Source organism: Microcebus murinus, chromosome 1, assembly GCF_040939455.1.
Source record: "Microcebus murinus isolate Inina chromosome 1, M.murinus_Inina_mat1.0, whole genome shotgun sequence".
NCBI lineage: Eukaryota > Metazoa > Chordata > Mammalia > Primates > Cheirogaleidae > Microcebus > Microcebus murinus.
The window spans coordinates 151,029,768-151,045,873 of NC_134104.1; positions in this window are offsets into that span (position 1 = coordinate 151,029,768).

A 16,106-nucleotide genomic window follows, 5' to 3' on the forward strand; every position below is an offset into this window, starting at 1 on the left:
GGCATCACTTCCTGAGCTCTGCCTCCTGTCAGATCAGCCCTGGCATTAGATTCTGCATTATGGTGAGTTGTATAAATTATTTCATTATATATTACAATGTAATAATAATAGAAATAAAGTACACAATAAATGTAATGCGCTTGAATCATCCTGGAACCATCCTCCCCCATCCCTCATCCCCGTTTATGGAAAAATTGTCTTACACGAAACCAGTCCCTGGTGCCAAAAAGGTTGAGGACTGGTGATATACTATGTGTGATGCCCAGTCTGAGTCTCAGTGAAGTAAGCAGCGAGCATCTCCATTTTACAAATGAAGAAACAGGCCTAGAGATTGTGATTTTTCATCCCATAAATGTGGTTAATCTTTCCTAAGACAGTACCAGCTTTCTATTGTCTAAGGAGAGGCTTCTAGGAGGTCAGAGAGCAGATTACAAGTGAGAGGTATGATGACAACTTGTAATCTAAGAGGCATAGTCTAGTCTTTGGGTGGCAGTTGTTACCCAGGCTGACTTCACTTTGAAAAATGCTTTTCATACAAAAGCAGGATGTAAACAGGTCCTTGCTACTAACGTAGGTGAACATGCCCTGGAGCACAATCTCTAAGTGTAATGGCTATGGGTAAAGGGCAGAGGGTAACAAGGAATTAACTATGTATATTTATGTATCTCATTGTAGCCCAGGAGGTGGGTCCTTTACACTGTAAACAGTCTCCTGGGCTGGCTAGGAATCAGCAATATTTCAAAGGTGTCCTGGGCCTACTTCTGCCCCTGACATGTGTTCCTCATGTATCTGCACAGGCCAGGATAGAAACAAAGGCATCAGAAGTCACCGTCCAGAGTTTTTACAAGCTTAAAGGAGCTGTCTTGGAGCTGTCTTTATCCACTGATCCTGATGGGTGGCCTCCTGACACCAATGTCACCCTCTACATTTGGAAATCTCACAGGGAAATCTTGACTGTTTGAAACCAAGAACCCCAGACTTCCCCTGACATTACCATTGCCTGTGGCCCATTAGTCCATCATGGCCTCAGAAGCTCAGGGTTCTTGAGAAGGAGATCTCTTAGGGCCAGGCCAAGTGCTATTGGTTCCAATTTCCAGCTTCCCTGACCATGTGTAGTCCTGCAGTTCTGGTTTCCTAGTGTATGAGAAACAAGGTTCTTCAAACTAAGATTGAGAGTTTTTTTATTCCTCAGAGCCGTTTCATGCATAAGTGGTTGACTTCCATTGTCTATGAGTGTCAGGCCCACCTGGGCAGTGTGTCTAGATTTCAGAGGTGCTTCTGTGGCCAGCACTGTGGGGCTAATCTACCACAACTGGTTTGGGTGCCAGTGAGTAAGACATGCTCCATGATGCCTCCCTTATAACATGTTGGGACACCCACATTTGAGCCAGACACAACTCCAGATGGCCTTCAGGAATTCTGTACTCCACCATTTCTTAGAAACCATCACATAAGCTTTGATATGAAAGGTAACAGATAACCCAAGATAACCTACATGCCTGAAGTAAAGCTCATCTACCCACAATCCTGAAGTTCTACCCATGTTCCCTGTAAAAGGTACTATCATTTACCCAGGGCCCACACTAGAACCCTGGGTGAGTGACCATGAGCTGGATGACCATGGCAAATTATTTAGCCTTTCTGTGCTATAGCTTCCTTATCTGTAAAATGAGGATAATGATATACTTAAATTGTAGGGTTGTGAGGATTGGATGAGACAAAATATACAAAGCACTTAGAATGGTGCCTGGGTGGAAGGCTTGTTGTGGCATGGGCAGAAAACCCCAGCTACTGTGATTGAATGGGAGTGAATAGAGCCCAAGCCCTAACTGGGAGAACAAAGAGACTGTCCTTTCACCTAGAAAACTCCTTTAAAACTTAGCTGAGAAGCCCTTTGTCTAGGAAGCCTTTTCTGCTTCCACTTAGATTAGGTGCCTCTTCCTTTGTGCTCCTGTGGGGGCCTGCCATATCCTGGTCACAGCCCTTATTTGTTTTTTTTTTTTTTGAAACAGAGTCCCACTTTGTTGCCCAGGCTAGAGTGAGTGCTGTGGCATCAGCCTAGCTCACAGCAACCTCAATCTCCTGGGCTCAAGTGACCCTACTGCCTCAGCCTCCTGAGTAGCTGGGACTACAGGCATGCACCACCCATGCCCGGCTAATTTTTTGTTGTATATATTTTTAATTGGTCAATTAATTTCTTTCTATTTTTAGTAGAGACGGGGTCTCACTCAGGCTGGTTTCGAACTCCTTACCTTGAGCATTCCTCCTGCCTCGGCCTCCCAGAGTGCTAGGATTATAGGCGTGAGCCTCCACGCCCGGGCCCCTTATTTGTCATACTGCATTAACACTGTCTGTCTACTTATTGGCCTCCTCCACTGTACTGTAAGCCCTATGGGGGCTGATACCCTGTCTCCCTGGTTCATAGTTGAGTCCCCAGGCACTCAGTCTAGGCTTGGCTGGGTTTTTAAAATATCTCTCCTTAGTTGGATGTCAGCTCCCTGTGGTCAAGCCACCTTTTGTTTCCCTGGCATCCAGCACAAACCCTCATCTAGCCTCTAAGAAATCTGTCCTTGATCCAGGTTGCCAGAAGGCTTTTAAACAGAGAAGGAAACTGACCAGCCTGGGCTGTAGAAAGTTGCCTGTGATGGCTGGCTATATTGAGGGGCTTGGAGGGAATGAGACTCACACATCCCTTATAGCTGCTTATTGGCTTTGCACTCCGGTGCCTCTGTAAGACAGGATCATTAGTGTGCAGATGAGGATCTTGAGGCTGGGCTATTGTCTTGCTAGCTGGGTAACATTTTACTGACTGAAAGGGGAAATTAGGCCTTGGATTTAGGTCTTTAGATCTTCCCTCCTCCATTCTATTGCAAGATGCTCTCTCTGACCCTCATTCATTCCCCTTTTTAATTCCTCTCAGATTTCTTTTTGTTAACAGTGTACCAGGCCCTGTTAGGAGCTCGGAGAGAGTCAGCGATGGCCTCAAAACGTGGCCTTAGGGGCAAGTCCGGGAAGGGGAGGGTTCTCTTGGTCCAGGGAACCGATCTCAGGCAAGTAGATCACCGAGACGCGCGGGCCTCCGAGCTTCCTAGAAGGGATCGGAAGTTGTTCCCAGCACGCAAAGACCACGGAAGGACACGCTTCTGGCAATCTTTTGTTCAGGACTCGTTCCAGGTGACTGCTGGTGAGGCGGTGACCCGGAGCTGATGGGCGTGCCATCCCGGGGCCCGGGAGTTGGAGTTAGTGCCCTGGGCTGTCCCCGCTCACGGCTGGCGCCAATACTGCGTCTCCCTCGTGACACAGATGGGGAGACAGGCCCAGAGAGCGGCGGTGACCTGCTGGGGATCCCAGCGCATCAGCGATGGCACTTGATGGGAACCCAAGCCTCTGCCTGTAAATCCTATACTGCCCGACTCTCCATGCTTTCTTCCCTGGGGGGTCCTACCCCACTGTTCTTCCGGGGGTGGGGGCAGGAAGGTCAAGGCATCCCATTCCCTGTACTCTGTCCTGGGCGACTCCCCACCCCGGGGCCTGTCATCCTGTCCCCCAGCCTCCACACCAGCCCTCCGGCTGGGCTGCTGACCCTTCCTGCAGCAAGTCTGAGCAGTGGAAGGAGCATTTTCTGGCCAGCCTACCCATAGCTCCCAGCCACCAAAGTTGTTAGCATGGATATGTGGGCTGCATGCATCCTTAAGTCTCTAGTCCAGCCACCACCGTCCTATTTTACAGATGGGGAAGCAGGCCCAGGGGGTGATAGGAACCCAGGTCTCCTGAAGCGCACACTATGGACCTTGTTTCTTTTTTTGAGCCAGAATTCTGTGAGCTTGATTATCCTAAAATACAGTTTTGGTCTTGGAAATAATAAACTTGGCATTATAGGTTGTAATCTGTCAGTTTCAAAGTATTGTTGGACTTTGGATTTGAAATCCAAATTCTTCCAGAAGCCTATTAAACATACACTAGAATTTCTTTCCAGCCTGCTCTGTGTCTTTTTTTTTTTTTTTTTTTTTTTTCTTTTAACATGGGGCAAGAGCTGATACTCTGTGTCTTACAAGTAGGAATTTGTGACCTTGGGCAAGTTATGTCCACTCTGAATGTTAAATTTCTCTATTTGTGAAATGAAAAAAAAAAAAAATTCATGCCTGACTCCCCCTCAGGTGGGAGGATAAAGTGAGGTAAATTTTGAGCTTTGACACATCCTATTAAGCACTATGCGTTGTAGCTTACCAAAGACATCTATGCAAGAAACTGTTTGAATTCTAGGAGGAATGCAAGGGAGTAAGACTTGGACCTTGGAAACGGCAAGGGCAAGGGCAAGGGCAGGTAGATACCAAAGGCAGTATGTGATACTCAATATAAGTGAAGTTCAGAGAGCCAAGGGAGGGATTGATCCTGAAATGGATCAGAGACAGCTTCAAAGTAAACAGCACTGAGTTGAGCTTTGTAGAAGAGGGGAAAACATTCCTGGCAGAGGGAACAATATAATCAAATGTTGGGAAATACACATGGGTGGGTGGGGGGGTGTCATTATTTCAGTACAGGTTATTTTCTATTATAAGCTGTAAAGAATTCACCAAAAAAAGTGATTCTATCTCTAGATATATAAAATGTGTGTACCTTTAAGCCACCATAATGTCCCCTGATGATCCTGTTCTTCCACCACTTTAGAGAAAAGGTGATGATACTTATGTTTTTTTATTTCTTAGTTGGACAATGAAAGAGAGCTAAGGAGAAGCTGAGCCCTGATACTGCAGGGAATTCCTAAATTCCCTTCACATCTGAGGCCTCCAGAATGCATTCATCTGCCCTTGGAGCTCTTCCATGGCTAAACCCATATCTTCTAAGAGTATCTTGAAGATTGCCCTGTGCGTTAATGTTCCACACATGAATGTTTTTATAGATTAAGTGTGCAGAACCCCCCAAGTGAGTGCATGTTTCAGTGTAGGTGTTCTGAAGGGCCAGGCTGGTTCTCCCCAGTTAGAGGTGGGCAAGAATATTATTTCCTCCTACCCTCTTTACTAGTTATGCCTGGAACAAGGCTAGCACCAAGAATTGCTCATCTGAAATGAGTTGAGCCTGTTCCCCTTTCATCCTAATTCTGTCATTTCTGGCTTCCTTTCCCTGGGCAGAAACTGGTGGAACCTGGGAAGGGGCTAACCATGAAAAAAATTCTGTATTATCTCCCTAAGTATTTTTTAGGATTAGAAGGGGCTGTTTTTTTAAGTTATTGGCATCAGCTTACTGATTGGGATGCAAAATAAAGTTTGGAGAGTAAAGCTCTAGTAGAAACTACTATATGTGCAAAGGTTAATTGTGTATTGGAATTTGGCTTGTTTCCTCTTTGCTTCTTGGACTAAGATAAATGCTACAACTGTTCTCTAAAATAAGCACCCCCCCCCAACGATTTTACGTATCTTTTCTTTTAGTACTTCTCTAGCCCTCTTGCTAGAATTTTGTTTCATTTCATTAATCCTAATCACCCACCCTTGTTCCAAATAATTCTGGTCTGCTGTGATGTTCTCCAATTTCAAAACCATAGCAAATACCAAACTCTGAAAATTTCTGGAAGTATTGGCTGGAAAACAAACTTCTTATAGCTGGCTTCCATTTATATCTTTGGAATTCTTCCTCTAGTTTACACTATACCAAGCAATTTCTGGAATGTCAGCTTCATTTAGTTCAGCCTATTATTATTGCACATATCTTGTATTAAGGTTCTCCAGAGAAATATTATATATATGTTTATATATTATATACTTTTTATTATATATATATGATATGTATATGTATATATATGTGGTAAGTCCTCACTTAAAATTATTGATAGGGTCTTGGAAACTACAACTTTAATCAAAAAACATATAATGAAACCAATTTTACCATAGGCTAATTGATATTAGAGTTAAGTTCCCACAGCATATTTCTGATCACAAAAACATCACCAAAATTCTAAATAAAGATGTGAAACACTTCTAATATTAAACATTGGAATAAATGGAAGCTATACATGTGTTTAAGAAAGATTGATAGGCCGGGCGAGGTGGCTCACGCCTGTAATCCTAGCTCTCTGGGAGGCCGAGGCGGGCGGATTGCTCAAGGTCAGGAGTTCAAAACCAGCCTGAGCAAGAGCAAGACCCTGTCTCTACTATAAATAGAAAGAAATTAATTGGCCAACTGATATATATATGTAAAAAATTAGCCGGGCATGGTGGCACATGCCTGTAGTCCCAGCTACTTGGGAGGCTGAGGCAGGAGGATCGCTTGAGCCCAGGAGTTTGAGGTTGCTGTGAGCTAGGCTGACGCCATGGCACTCACTCTAGCCTGGACAACAAAGTGAGACTCTGTCTCAAAAAAAAAAAAAAAAAAAAAAAAGATTGATAAAAGTAAGATAATGTTTTACCCAATTATTCCAGTTCAGACTCCTGACAGCTCAGGGCACAAGGTAGGAACCAGCCCTGGACAGGATGCCATTCCATCACAGCCACACTCACATACACACACCTGCACTCACTCAGACTGGGACTGATGGGATTAAGGCCACTGGGACTTAGGGATGCTACGTCTGAGGCTATGAAAGGATAGGAGGTGAAGAAATTGCCTGAGCAGAAGCCTGAAATAAGGGCAAATGTTAACTGCCTAGTTGAGGGACATATATTAGTGACCTGGGAGTACAGCAAAGCATGCTCCAACCTCAGAGCCTAAGAGGTCTCATGCATGAAATGCCACAGAGCAGCTGACATGAAAACTTCTCATGGCTGTAGAGGGAGATTGCAGCATGTCAGTTCAGGAGATGGGTCGTAAGGCTTCTATTGTTAGAACACTTGGTCAAACTCCTTCTCTCCCTTTCTCTCAACAATGCCTCAGTCAGTGTAAAACCAGTCTTCCAGTGGAAAGCATATAGTCTCTTTGTTCCTTGATCAAATGAGTCACAGCTACTGAAGTTAAAGATTGATATCCATGTACATAGCTTGAGCGTGGGATAAAATCAGTTTACCTTGATCAAAAGAGTTAAACCTACTGAAGAATTATGTTTTTCACTTCTAGAAAGGAGAAGGAAACTGGCTAGGATACCTCGTGATTTGGGGGGAGGCCCAAGACCTTTGATCATTTTCTTTCACATGACATCATTGTATTTTGCATCATGGCAAAGAGAATAAAAAGCAAGTGCTGGGTTTCAGTCACCGCCACTTTGGCACTGGAGTGCTGGTGGTCCCCTGATTTCTCTGGTTTCTTAAATATTATTTCTGTGTCTGTGTCTTTGTTTCTTTCATCTCTTACAACACATTCTGCCAGGGGACCCTATCTTTATCAGGGACGTCGCAACCCCCATTTATGGGACAATTGAGACATGCCAATTTGCTTAACATGCACATCTTTGGGATCTGAAATGAAACCAGAGTACCTGGAGAAAACCTGTGTGGGGATGGGGAGAATGTGCAGACTCCACACAGACAGTGCCCCTGGCTGGAAATTGACTTTTTTTCTCATCAACATTATGACAAAATGACATCAAACAGAATGACATTATTTGAGGATGTGCTGTATTATATATATAATATATATCATGTATACATATGTAATAAAATTTACTTTTATATGTAACATAATGAGATTATTATAAGGAATGTATAGCAAGATTTAGTATAAGGACTATATATAATGAGGTTTATTATAAGGCATTGAGCTAATGGCTATGAAGGTTGAGAAGTCTCACCAACTGCCTACTGCATTCCAGAGACCCAAGAAAGCCAGCGTTGTGATTTTTTTTTTTTTTTTTTTTGAGACAGAGTCTCTCTCTGTTGCCCAGGCTAGAGTGAGTGCCATGGCGTCAGCCTAGCTCACAGCAACCTCAGTCTCCTGGGCTCAAGCAATCCTTCTGCCTCAGCCTCCCGAGTAGCTGGGACTACAGGCATGTGCCACTATGTCCGGCTGATTTTTTCTATATATATTAGTTGGCCAATTAATTTCTTTCTATTTATAGTAGAGACGGGGTCTCGCTCTTGCTCTGGCTGGTTTTGAACTCCTGACCTCGAGCAATCCGCCCGCCTCGGCCTCCCAGAGTGCTAGGATTCAGCGTTGTGATTTTAAGGCCTGAGAGCCAAAGAACCAATGTCTGAGTCTGAAGACCTGAAAATGAAGGGTGTTGTGGACAAAAGATCAATGTCCCAATTCAAGCAATCAGGTGGAGAAAGAATCCAACCTTCTTCAGCCTTTTTCTTTCTATCAAAGCCCTCAATAGACAGGATTATGCCTACCCACACTGGGGAGGGCCCTCTGCTTTACGTAGTCACCAATTCTTTTTTTTTTTTTTTCTCATTTCAAGTTTATTAAAACTTTAGCAGTACAAATTATCCAGATTTCAGATTATCAAAAGATCAACTCAATGACACAGTCACCAATTCAAATGCTGATCTCTCACAGACACACCCAGAAATAATATCTAATCAGACATCTGGGCATCCTGTGCTCAGTCAAGTTGACAAATAAAATTAACCATCATAATATTTGTTCTATCCCAATGTTTGAATGCACAACAGATATGAGAATTCAGCCATTTCTATTAAACCAGTCTTTAGCCAATTAATCAAGCAAACAAGTAATTACTCCACCCAAGTTAAAAATCTCTGATAAATGCACTCAGAGCAATTAAATTCAGCCCAATCTAAAATTATGTTCCCTCTCTTGTCAAATACTCAGATCCATTACTATGCATATTCTTTGGGTCCAATTTATGGGATTTTCATACAAAGCCCAGGCAGAGTAATAACTGCTTAGGAAAACTGTATTCTCTTCAGTCTCTAACCACTCCCTTGCAGAACTCTGCTGAAAGCAGTAAAAGTAAGGAGCACACACCAAAATTCTCTCTCCTTGTTTCTTCTAACATTGCAGCTTTAGTCACCATGTGGTCTGCATTACAATGGACAGCATGTGCCTGAACAAATGCCTTTTTACTGCATAACCAGGGTCACTGGTAGCATCCCACTACAGCAAGGTTTCTGAATTCCAGGGCTTTTGGATCAGACAGTTGTTTGTTGTGGAAGGCCATCCTGTGCATGTAGGACATTTAGCAGCATCCCTGGCATCTCCTACCAGAGGCTAGTAGCATCCCTTCCTGTTGTGAAGATTAAAAATGTCTACAGAAGGCTGGGCGCAGTGGCTCACACCGGCAATCCTAGCATTCTGGGAGGCCCAGGCAGGTGGATCACTCAAGGTCAGGAGTTCAAAACCAGCCTGAGCAAGAGCGAGATCCTGTCTCTACTAAAAATAGAAAGAAATTAATTGGCCAACTAAAAATATATAGAAAAAATTAGCCGGATATGGTGGTGCATGCCTGTAGTCCCAGCTACTCAGGAGGCTGAGGCAGAAGGATCGCTTGAACCCAGGAATTTGAGGTTGCTGTGAGCTAGGCTGATGCTACAGCACTCTAGCCCAGGCAACAGAGTCAGACACTCACTCTCTCTCTCTCTCTCTCTCTCTCTCTCTCCCTCTCTCTCTGTCTATATATATATATATATATATATATATATATATATATACATACAGATATCGCCAAATGTCCCAGGGGGCAAAATCACCCCTAGTTGAGAACCACTGCACTACAAGGTCCAAGTTCAGAATCAATGAGTAATCCTTTCAGCTGTAACAGAAACCTGAAAAACAGCAGCAAAAACAAATAAGGGGTTTATATTTCTCAATACCTCCAGGCTTCACACCTGAATTTTAAATAGGACTGAGGGGGAAGCCCAAAGCTTCTTCCCAGAATAACTGAAAAAGTTATTTCAGAGAGCACAGTGGCTCATACCTGTAGTGGGAGCTACTCTGCAGGCTGAGGAAGGAGGGTTGCTTGAACCCAGGAGTTTGAAGTTGCAGTGACCTATGATGATGCCACTGCACTCTACCCAGGCTGATGGAGTCTCACTCTGTACACCCCCACCCCCACAAAAAAAGAAAGAAAAATGATTGGGAAAAGCAGATTAGCTCATCCAAGCCAGGCTTAATGCATGGACTTCTCAAGCTGAGTTTTTTTTTTTTTTTTTTTTTTTTTTTTTTTTTTTTTTATGCCTTCCTTTTACTCCTGTAAAGGCTGTTCCTGTCTTACCTCCCCTCCTCAGAAACTTCCAAATTTCTAGAATGGGATTCCAACTTAATGGTATATGTGATTTTCAAAATTATAAGAAGAGGAAAGGGTTCATTGTTTTGAGTTAATTTCTGGGTCCAGGAGTGGTGAAAAGGAGCGATCTTGTTGAATTTTTGGAACTGATCTACCATAATTGTGGTGGTTTATTTTATGTGTCAACTTGACTAGGCCACAGGATGCCTAGGTTAAACATTATTTCTGGGTGTGTCTATGAGAGATCATCATTGGAATTGGTGGACTGAGTAATGCAGAGGGCCCTCTCCAGTGTGGGTGGGCATGATCCTATCTGTTGAGGGCCTCAGCAGAAAAAGCAAAAAGGCAGAGGAAGGTTAAATTCTCTTTCTATCTGACTGCTTGAGCTGGGATATTGATCATCTCTTGCCCTCGGCACTCCTGGTTCTCAGGCCTTCAGACTCGGACTGGAATCTACACCCTTGGCTCTCTGGCTTTCAGGCCTCGAAACTATACCACCAGCTTACCTGGGTCTCCAGCTTGCAGTTGGAAGATTGTGGGATTTAGCCTCCATAATCACATGACCCAATTTCATATAACAAATGTCTCTGTATTTATGTCTATGTCTATATACTGTATCTATATCTCTCCTATTGATTCTGTTTCTCTTGACAACTTTGACTAATATAACCATCCTTATGAGATTTTTTAAAAGATGTGGCCAAAGGTCACTGGAGGCTTCTGATCTCCCCACAGTTTCTGTGTAGGTGGGAAGACAAGGGAATCCAGAAGCTCTGGGAAGATGGTGAAAGAGAAGTTTTGGTGTTATATCCTCTTTCTGGGAAGGCTTCTCTAGCTCCAGGGTTATGAGAGAAGTCACCATCTCATGGTGATAACAGCAGTTAGGGAGTGTGCATCAGGCCTTTCCATGGCAGTGGCTAAGCCACAGCACCTTTGTGTAGAGGTGGCAGTGTTTGGACCATGTGACAATGTCACCCGCTCTGAGATGATGCTAGCAAACAAGGACAGCCAGCAGTGCTGTCCAGCCCACAATGACTGGGCATAAGCTAGACTTGCCATGTGCCAGGGATCCAGCGCTGATGAAACTAGGGATTCCCAGAGCACTTTCCTCCTGAGGGGAAACCATAATGCGTGTTTGGGGGATCATTTCCCAACTCTGTAACTCCTAACTGTAACACTCCCTAAATGTGTGATTTGGGGCACGGGGCCTCATCTCTCTGAGCCTCAGATTCCTCTATCTGTAAATGGAGATAGCTATCCTTAGGTGGCCATGAGGAATAAATGCGATAACATCCCTAAGGAACCAAAAACAATGCAAGATGCATAGTAAGATTCTCTTTCTTTTCTATCATTTTCTTTGCTACCCAAGTAGTACTTATTCATTGTAGAAATATAAGAAAATATAAATAGGTAACAGAAGAAAACAAAAAGAAATCATATTTCAAAGATAAACAGTTAAGCTTTGATCTATTTCTTACAGATTTCTAAATTAAGCAGTGGTGCTCAAAAAATGCATAAGCAGGAACACACACACACACACACACACACACACACATTTTTTCCCCTTATAAAATGAAATGGTGGAAGAAATGAAGCCTTGCGGTAAGTTTAAGTCAGATCTCCCAGTCACTTTATTGTTGAGTAGCCCCTGCTGCAGGGAGAGAATTCAACCTGGCATGTCACCCATGCTGCCTAGTAAACTCTGCCCCCAGCAGAACAAAACTCTGGTCTCTCTAAGTGACAGATGAGTGTTATTAGCTATGTTTAGAACTTTTAAAAAAATATATAAGAAGTTATGCTTTTTTTTTTTTTTTTTGAGACAGAGTCTTACTTTGCCTAGGCTACAGTGCATCAGCCTAGCTCACAGCAACCTCAAACTTCTCAGCTCAAGTGATCCTCCTGCCTCATCTTCCCAAGTAGCTGGGACTACAGGCACAGGCCATCATGCCCGGCTATTTTTTTCTATATATATTTCTTTTTTTTTTTTTAGACAGAGTCTCAAAAACTCTGTAGCCTGGGCTAGAGTGCCATGGTGTCAGCCTAGCTCACAGCAACCTCAAACCACGGGGCTCAAGCAATCCTCCTGCCTCAGCCTCCCGAGTAGCTGGGACTACAGGCATGCACCACTATGCCTGGCTAATTTTTTCTATATATTTTTAGTTGTCCAGCTAATTTCTTTCTATTTATAGTAGAGATGGGGTCTTACTCTTACACAGGCTGGTCTCGAACTCCTGACGTAGAGGATGCTCCTACCTCAGCTTCCCAGAGTGCTAGGATCATAGGTGTGAGCCACCATGCCCGGCCTCTATATATTTTTAGTTAGCCAATTAATTTATTTCTCTTTTTTTAGTAGAGACCGAGTCTCTTTCTTGCTCAGGCTGGTTTCGATCTCCTGACCTTGAGCGATCCTCCTGCCTTGGCCTCCCAGAATGCTAGGATTACAGGTGTGAGCCACTGCACCCAGTCAGTTATGCTTTTTTGAATAATCCTAAACATAGTCCTAATGTTATGCACCTTCCTGTCACTCTCCATCTTGACATGCACTTAACACCATGAATAGGTTTGACCAGCTCTTCAGAAACATACTAAAAGACTTTTCAGTTTTGGAAGGAAAATCGAAACGACATTGAATCTCATTTGTAAAAGTAATACATGTTGGAAATGATTTAGAAATATATACTACATGGTAAACCACTCATTATTCTTCTACTTTTGAGTTTTACAATGCCTTTGTTGTTTTTGGTTTGTTTGGTATTTTTCTGAGGGAGGTGGGTTAGTCTCCTACTATGTTTGTTTATTTCCTTTTGTAGATCCATTAGTATTTGCCTTATATATTTTAAAGCTGTGCTGATAGGTGCAGGGGTGCATGTATGTTTACAACAATCGTTCAACAGTGAGCATTTACTTATGCCAGGTACTGTCCAGGGTCCTGAAAACACAGTCACATAGATAGAGGCTCCACCTAGTGGACAGAAAAATACAAATATATGAGAAAATCTTCAGAAATGAATGTTTTGCAGAGAAATAAATAGGACTATTTGAAGAAGAATACTTAGTTCTCTGTTTTCATCATAGCTCAACATTTCACAGACTAATCTAAGTAGTATAGACCTTCAGAAATTTACTTATAAAGGTAATACATAGGCCTGGAAGGCAATTACAGTAATTTCTATGTGTCTATATTAACAGGCATCATTTTAAAAATTTACCCTCCTCTCTCAGGAAGTGCCATTTAATCTGGAAACTGAATTTTAAAAGGCATATGGATTGCTGTTTAAGGCAAGATTACACCAAAGATCCAGAGAAACAGGCATGAATAATTGAACATATGTTCCTATTTCAACCACTTCTCAGCAGTTACAGATAAAAACAAAAACAAAAAACTGTAGCCAGAAACAAGACTACAGTCTGCATCAATCTCTTCTCTCTGCCTTATAAAAATCCCAATATTTCTTTGGCTCAGAAAGTTACCCTTATTTTGGGGGTACTTCTTGATACACATCAGCTGAATAAAGCCTTTAACCTCTATTTGATTGACCTTATTTTGCTTTATTGAGAGTACTAGTAAACTTGGTGCTAGAAAGAAGTTGGAACTTTACTCTGTTCAATATTCCTTCAAGAACAGAAAGCTCAATACAATCCTCTGCATCCCAGCTGAACTATCACCCTTTCATAACCTACAAAAGGATAAAAAAGGGATGTAGGCTGGGCGTGGTGGCTCATGCCTGTAATCCTAGCTCTCTGGGAGGCCGAGACGGGCGGATTGTTCAAGGTCAGGAGTTCGAAACCAGCCTGAGCAAGAGCGAGACCTCGTCTCTACTATAAATAGAAAGAAATTAATTGGCCAACTAATATATATAGAAAAATTAGCCGGGCATGGTGGCGCATGCCTGTAGTCCCAGCTACTCAGGAGGCTGAGGCAGGAGGATCGCTTGAGCCCAGGGAGTTTGAGGTTGCTGTGAGCTAGGCTGACGCCACGGCACTCACTCTAGCCTGGGCAACAAGTGAGACTCTGTCTCAAAAAAAAAAAAAAAAAAAAAAGGGATGTAATTCTGCAGCTGACACAGGTAGAAGCAGGGGGCTACCAGAAGCTGTGGACAAGCAACACCAAGTTAATAAGTTTAAGGTTTTCCAGAAGGCAGAAAAGGAAAACCAGCACTGAGTTAAACAGTGACTGATAATGGTGTAATTTTAAAGTACAAAGTTAAATTTGAACTATTTTAATTTTATCCTAAACGTATCTTTTAAAAATATGAAAAAGGTTAGCTATTGGTGTGTGAATATACTTGTATGACTAAATCATGTGCTCTTCTAACTTCTCTGCCCTCTGTGCCTAAGAAAAGTCATCTGTAGTGGTCACATCAAGGAATAGCTCCTGGACTCGTAACCACCTCAGAGAAACTATGGCTGTTTTCAGTTTTGACAATGCTGAATTTCACGTGAGCACTCTTACCCAGGTCACTAGTGAGGGTTAAGACATCTCCTCATTCTTCCATGTTCCAGAAAAAGACTTACTAAAAAGAACCACCCTTCTCCATGTGGCATAAGCAAGACTCGCAGATGCCCCCTTGTTTACCTATGACAACAAGGTCAGGCACAGACTCTCCAAATTCCTGTTCTTTGCCTCATAAATCATTAACTAAACTGCTTGTCCCTACTGATCAAATGGAACAAAATGCTAATTAGCCACACTTTAGTCAGGCCTTTCGCCTTCCTTTAGGCCCCTAAATTCTGCTTGACCCCCAGCCTGAACAAACATAAAAAGTGGAACAAACCCCCATTACCACCTTCTGGGAATCTGCTGACCACAGAATACAGGAATATACTTTCCTGTCAGACCACACTGAGGGGGAGAGCATTTGAGGCAGGCCCGTGAGGAGATTAGCTACTTCTCCCCACGGAGCCAAGTCCCTAAGATAGGGGTTGCCACAGAGGATAAGAAAATTGATAGGCAACAGAGAGAAATAAAAGAATACATAGAGACTAAGGTATAGTTTATAGTTTTATATATATATAAAGTTCAGATATAACACAGCAGGAGTACCTAGGAGACTGGCGTATCACTATAAACGCCAGCAATATGGTTAGATTTGTACAGGTTTTTATAATCACAGACGTCAATTACCAGTTGTCAGGGTAACATTTGCATATCAGGGAAGGCAGTTGCTAGGGGATACAGGTAGTCGGTTAGGGTCAAAAGTCCTCTCAAGGGGCTTCTAATCTATCTAAGTAAACAAATAGGTACAAAGTCTTTCAGGGGCTAGCTTCTAAGTTTTAAGAGGTGGTTATCAATTAACAAAGGTAAAACAAAAGAGGTATAGTGACTCTATATATCTTTGATTAGTTATGTGGACTTAAAGGTAGACAGACAGGGGAGAGCAGGAAGCCCGTCTCTATAAAACAGGTCACTCATTGTCTCTGGCTCCCATCCCGTGGGCCATATTTGCCTTGTCTTGTCTTTCAAGACATAGGGAAGCTCACAGATTTTGAGATACCGGGAAGCCTTCCTGGAAAACATCCCTACCAGAGATTTGAGAGCTCTCCCATGATAGCAGCCTCTAAGTGAACCATTGAGTCCACACATTCCTTCAGGGCAAAACCCTGCAAACTCCTGTTTCTGTCTTTACTACAGTAATATTGGGTGATACAATAAAATAATGGTCTTATGAGCCACATCTCATTAATTCCTCAATCATATTTCTCAACACCTCACTGGTCATGTCCCCTTGCCTGTCCAGCCCCCCCTCCAAAGATTCTGCTTATCTCTGTTTGCCTCCTCCTTCCCCTATAAAGGAAAAGCCTTTTTTGTTTGATTTGGAGACACTTGCAGACTTTACGGTCATTGTAGTGCTTTATAAGATTTTAAAGATTCTTTTAATAATGGGATATACATAAACATTTCAGTGGATGAAAGGCAGAAATTTTTTTGTTAATTATCTTCAAAGGAGAGACAGCTGTCAGACAGGGCCACATAGGGGACAGGGTAACAGCCATC